This window comes from Melospiza georgiana, chromosome 13 (genome assembly GCF_028018845.1).
Source record: "Melospiza georgiana isolate bMelGeo1 chromosome 13, bMelGeo1.pri, whole genome shotgun sequence".
NCBI classification, from domain to species: domain Eukaryota; kingdom Metazoa; phylum Chordata; class Aves; order Passeriformes; family Passerellidae; genus Melospiza; species Melospiza georgiana.
Window position 1 is genome coordinate 4,656,075 of NC_080442.1, and position 6,000 is coordinate 4,662,074.

Below are 6,000 nucleotides of genomic sequence, written 5' to 3' on the forward strand. Positions count from 1 at the left end.
AGAGGACAGCTCATGAGATTCTTCAGTGCTACAGTTTCAGATGAGATTTGAGATAAGCACTTGTGATAATAGTATCAGTGATAGCCTTCAGAGGACAGTTAGTGAATCTTGTAACTGACTTAATCTTGGCCCTGAGACAAATCCCTCTGGAATGCACCACAAGTCTGCAAGTGCAGTGGGTCTTTGGTGTTCTGTGTGCTGTGTCCTGCTGCAGCAGCATGCTCTGGGGTGGCTGCAGTGCTTGGAGAATGTCACCTGAGCCTCCACCCTGCCCCTTGCAGTCTTTGCTTTGGGTGCCACCCCTACTGACTGGGGCAGCTGGCCTTGCTACACATAATAAGCTCAGTTTTACTTCTTTGGGCCTCTCATAGCTGATCTGTTCCCCTGGAGCTGCATTGAGCAGTTGGAAAGCTCTCTTGGGGGCAGCCTCTTTTAAACCATGATGTAAGCTTGGGCTTTTGCTAAAAGGCACAGAGCAGATTTCCATCTGTGCCACATCTGAGCTGATGTGAGCACAAAGCCTCCTCTGCCAAGCTGTTGATGTGATGCAGTGCCTGTAAAGTGGTTGCTGTAGGCTGTGCCTGCCTGTGGGAGGGTAAGGTGCTGGCAGTCTTGGCCTGTTCCCCACTGTCCTGCAGATCAGTCTCCTGTTCCTGGACTGCTTCAGCACAGATCTCTCATGTCTGTTGTGATAACTGGGCTTGCTATTTGTCAGTCTCAGTTTTGGGACTGATTAGGAGAGAGCAAACTCATTGGCAGGTAGCAGAATCATGTTGCTGCTGATCTGTTGAAAGTCTGGGTATGATGTGATTTTGATGGGGCAGTCGCAGTTTGCCTGTGCCCTACACAGCAGTAGGTGTAAACCTTGCCCTTCTACTGCCCCATGAAAGGATTATCTGCCAAGAATCTACAAGATAGTCCTGAAGTAGTCCTGTAGCAACTTGTGTTTCCTTCTGTATGCCTTAACACAAGGTTTGGTGTTTAAAATAATGCCAAATTGCAGGACACTTGTTCCTAGGTGGAGGGGGAGGTGCTGGAGAAGCACAGCTGCTCCATGGCCATGTGCTGCGTCCTGGACATGTTAAATGTTGTGGCAGAGGTAAATGTTAGATTTGTTCACCCACTGCTTTATTCCTTCAGTCTGGCAATTGCCTTCACAAAGCAGGTTTTGTGCTCACAATACATATTTAGTCCAGGCATATGCCTTTGATTTGGTCCTTGCTGTGGCTGCAGTAATCCCTGCTGGATCTGTGCCTGGCAACAGATGTTGCTTCTTTCAGTGTCTGCACTCCAGGACAGGATTTCATTTGTTCTGTGTGAGGTTACACTGTAGATGAACACAAAGTTTATTCAACATTTAAAAGCAGGGCAGAGTTTGTAGATTAAGTGTGGATGTGAATTTAAACCTGCACAAGTGAGATACTATCAGAGCTCCTGTCTGGGGACCTGAGACTTGGTGATCCTTCTGGAGTAAGCAAAGAAGCACTTCTTTCTGGTGATATACACTGAACCACGTATTTTCTCTCACCTGCTTCTCTTGACCCTGAATGCTAAAGCTATATCTGAGCTTTTGAGTTGAAACTCCTTTCTTTGCCAGAGAGAAGCCTGCAAACTGGGGTGCCTGGGGTAATGTGAGCCACAGCAGTGGGACCATGGAGTTGTTCCTGTTGGCACTCCAGAAAATAGACAGCTTTGCCTGCATTTGCATGTGTGGTGCTTCAGCTACCAGCTCTTCTCACCAAATGGGCTCCAGCCTCATTTCAGAGAATAATTAGGCATTTTCCAGGATAGCTGTCCTGTCAGACCTTTGTAGGTGAGGCTGTGACTGAGGAACTGGAATGCACTTCATGCAAATAAAACACTTAGGCAAACCACTGGAGTTGTGGGGCTTGACAGTATCTAGGATACCTTGCATGCACAAGCAGTCTGCTCTAGAAAACCACTTCTGAAATGGAGTTCTGAAGTTTTTCTCCCAGCTGGACAAGGGAAGCAGCAAGCTCTGCTCTTGCCTGAATGAGTCTGGCATTGAACAAGTCTGCCAGACATGAGTGTGTGCAGGGGTTGTGTTCATACATTCTCAGCTGAGCGGAGGAGAGGGATAAAGCCCCTGTGGCAAAGGTGGCATTGAGTCCTGTGCCAGCCTTCACCAAGCACCTCACAGGCAACAGGCAGGACTGAATTCCCAGTACACACTGCAGAACTAAGCACTCCTTGGGCTTCCAGCACCCCGAGAATGCCCCATCCTTGGGAAGCGTGCTTGGTGCAGTAGCCTTGCACTCTGTAAAGTGTTGTTGCCTTTCGAGTGCAGTATCCATTTTGAAAGCTTAAATCCAGCATTTATCCTGATAGCTTTGTTCCCCCCTGTACAGTAACACCTTCAGCATTGAAAAGTGGTGCACTGAGGATACATTACAGACACTGAGGAAACATAAGTTAAATTTAGAACTTGTGCTGATAAGTGCTGTGGTTATAAAAGCTGGCACAGGACCCTGCAGAGCAGGGAGGATGCATTTCTCCAGATGCTTTCTCTCCCTCTTTGGTTTTGCATCCTCCCATGGCTGCTGAATTGAGCGGTGACCTAGTGAAACCTTTAGCTGCCACTTAGCGGAACAAAGTCACTGTCGCTTAAGTCTGCCTCCCTCAGCCGGGGCTCAGACACAAGAAGGGTTGTGCAGCCTTTCTTTAAAGACAAAGCACTTCTCACGTCTATCAGTGCATTGAAAGCTTTCCCATTCACACTTACGTTAGCATTCTTATCCTGGCGAGGTTAAAGTTCACCACTTTCCCAAGAAGTTCCTCCATGGACTGTTCTCGGCTTAAAAATTCAGAACAATCCTTCTTTGGATGCAGCTGTTGAGCATTTGTGTCCTTGCAGAGTGGAAGGGAATGCTCTGAACTCCACTACAGGCTCCCTGCGCTGAGCGTGAGCGTTATCCAGTCCTGTTACAAAACGAGCACTGTGTACACAATAAAATTTGTCCTTTTGTACGAGATTTTCCATTGCAAATATTGATCCGACCACCACCCAATACTCGTTTGTTTAGGCTGGGTCTGATTGCACAATCACCAAAATGCTGAGTGTGTCAAGAGGATTTTCAGCTCGGTGTCAGAGCGGATTACAAGCTCCCCACGATGATTGGGGAAGTTGAGGGGTGAGGTGCGACTTCTCCAGTCATACCTTTGTTTCACGAAGCCATTGATATATTCAAGCGTTTAGCCTGGGCTGCTTGAACAATCCAAGTGTGTAATCCGACACGCAGGAAATTTCAGTCAAGTTCAGGCTGGAATGTCTTGGGCTGTGCTGTGTGTCCATTTACCCTGAGGCAGAGGTAAATGCCTGCATTTCAGTAAAGAGAATTTCAAAGCACCACTTTCGCAGCTGTAGCTCATTCAGCATTGCACCCATTAACACACTGGTTACTTCTCTTTATGTCTGCCCTGATTTGGTGTTCGGTGGAATTCTGGTAGCAAAGCTGGGAGTGCTTGTTTAAGCTTCCAAATCTGGTTAACAATGGCTCTTTTAGATCTGGTAAGTAAAATTCCTCCTGCTTTCAAACATCCTCTTAGGGTGTCTGTTCCCACTTCACCTCTGCCCCCAGCTGTTTTTGTACCCTCAGTCCTCAGGATGATATGTGGAATTCCTGGTTATAAACTCGAAGCTCTGCTCCAAGCTGAGTTTCGTTGCCTAGTGATTTTGGATGATACTGTCTTTCTCCATAGAAATTTCAGGGATGTCAACTCTGATTTCTGCCGATTTTGCTGGGAGTACACGGTGATTTCTGTTAGAGTTTTCTATCTAAAAGCGAAATTTAGTCCGTGTTTTCAGTCAGAATATAACAACTCAGTAAATTTGCCTTTTGGGCCAGTGTATGGGACAGAATGGCTGCAGCCACATGTCACCCAGCAGTGATAGGCTGCAAATGTGCTCTTAATAGTGCCCCTGCAGCTTTATCCCAGATCAGGTGTCAGCTGTCCTTTAGCAGCTGGTAGAAGGACAAGTTGAGCCCTGTGCCACGTGGAACTGGCTAATTTGATGGAAATATGATTATCCAGCTATTCCAGAAACAGATCAGATTTGCACTGTGCGGGATCCAGGAGTGCACAAATCTGGAGATAACTGTGGCTCTGAGCAAAATGTGAGCTGGCTGCTGAATTTAGGTAATTGCTAACAAAGAGTAGATGATGGCTAACAGTTTGAGTAGTTCTTTGCTCTCTCAAGTGAGTGCAGCATTGGCATTTTGTTAATAACATAATCACAGGCAGGACACTAATTCCTCTTCCGGAATGTCATTCTCCACACAAACATTCTTCCCCTACAAAACCCAGCCCATCAGCCCTGGTAGTCTCTTAGCAGCCATTTATTTTCCAGAAGGCAGATAAGACTCAGCATCACAACTTTGATTCCTGTCTTGCTCGCTAGCTCGGAGTGTAGCTCCTGTGTAAGGACATGGGAAGTTCTGGTATTTGTGTGCATGGTGACTGCACTTGTGTCCAATGCCCCAGCCCTGCAAGCTGGAGAATAAGAAAGCCAAGGGAAAGAGATGGTGCTGAACAGTTTGTCCTGTCCCTTGCAGAGCTGTTCCCACTCCACACTGGAGGTGGGCAGTGACTTTTCATACCGTGTTTGGATAGCACTGATGTAGAGTCCCCCATGCTGCACAGTTGAGCCACAGCACAGTGATACTGCCAGGGGTCTGTGGTACCCCAGAGTGTGTGAGTTACCCACCAGTGCCACAGTACAGTGATGCTGCCAGGGGTCTGTGGTACCCCAGAGTGTGTGAGTTACCCACCAGTGCCACAGTACAGTGATACTGCCAGGAGCTTCTCTGGTACCCCAGAGTGTGTGAGTTACCACCAGTGCCACAGCACAGTGATACTGCCAGGAGCTCTGTGGTACCCCAGAGTGTGTGAGTTACCCACCAGTGCTGAGCTGGGTGTTCCTCAATGCCCACCCAGGCTCCTGTCAGACACCCACCTGGTGCTTGGCTGAAATGATCCATGTGCTTCCACTTCAGCTGCATTCAGTAATCAGTGAGGGATGAGCTGCAACTGGGAGAAATTACCTCTGGAGAGGAGAGTCAGACCACGAGTTCAGCTCTTGAGACAGGAAGGAAGCCAAGGTTAGAGTTTCCACTGTTCCTGCCCATGATCTGTTAGTACTCTGGCTGATGTGTGCTGGGCTTGTTCACACTACAGAGCTCAAGCCAGGGGTCCTGGGGCAGGTGGCAAACACTTCAAACCTTGATCAGTCACTGTGCTCCTGCTGTTGCTATGTGCCCACCTGGGAAGAGGTTGATTTCTTCCTCTTAGCTGCCTGGTTGTTGGAAATGCTGGAAGCTGCTTGCCTATATGGATCACTGAGCTTGGCAGGAGGCCTGCCTGTGTTGGCTGTCCAAGAGCTGGGTCTCTTGGATCTCTGTTTCTAGTCTGATATTACTTTGTTGTTATTACTGGCTTGTGGGCTCTTAATATGCAGAAATCTGTGCTGTGCAGAGATGGACCTCACCCTACACTTGCAGACATTTCCTAATTATGTGTGGTTGTCATTGGTTAAATGTTATTTCATACAGGTTTTCCTGTTCTTCTCCTTAATTGGTAGTAAATGGTAAAAGCAAACAATACACATTTTGACTTTAGTATAAGAATGCCACTGGAAAGAGCCCATATCAGCTTCCCACCTTAGCTGAAAATTGAATAACAACTTGATTGTGTCAGTTTTATTGCCCAAGTGTTACCAAACTGGAGAGGAAATGTTAATAAGGGCAATGTTATTAAGGCAGTAACCTACAACTGACCTTCCTGCTTTTCCTACTGATGGGAGTAGATGGATGACACCTAAAATGTGGCTGTTCTCAGAGGGTGTGGGTATTCCTTGATATCTCTGTTCTATTTGTGACAAGTGCTGCCATGCAGATAGGGCTAACTGAAGCATTTGGCTGATAAGTAGTTCCAAGCCATATCTAAACAATGTGAAGCAGAGGATTCATGAGAAAACACTGC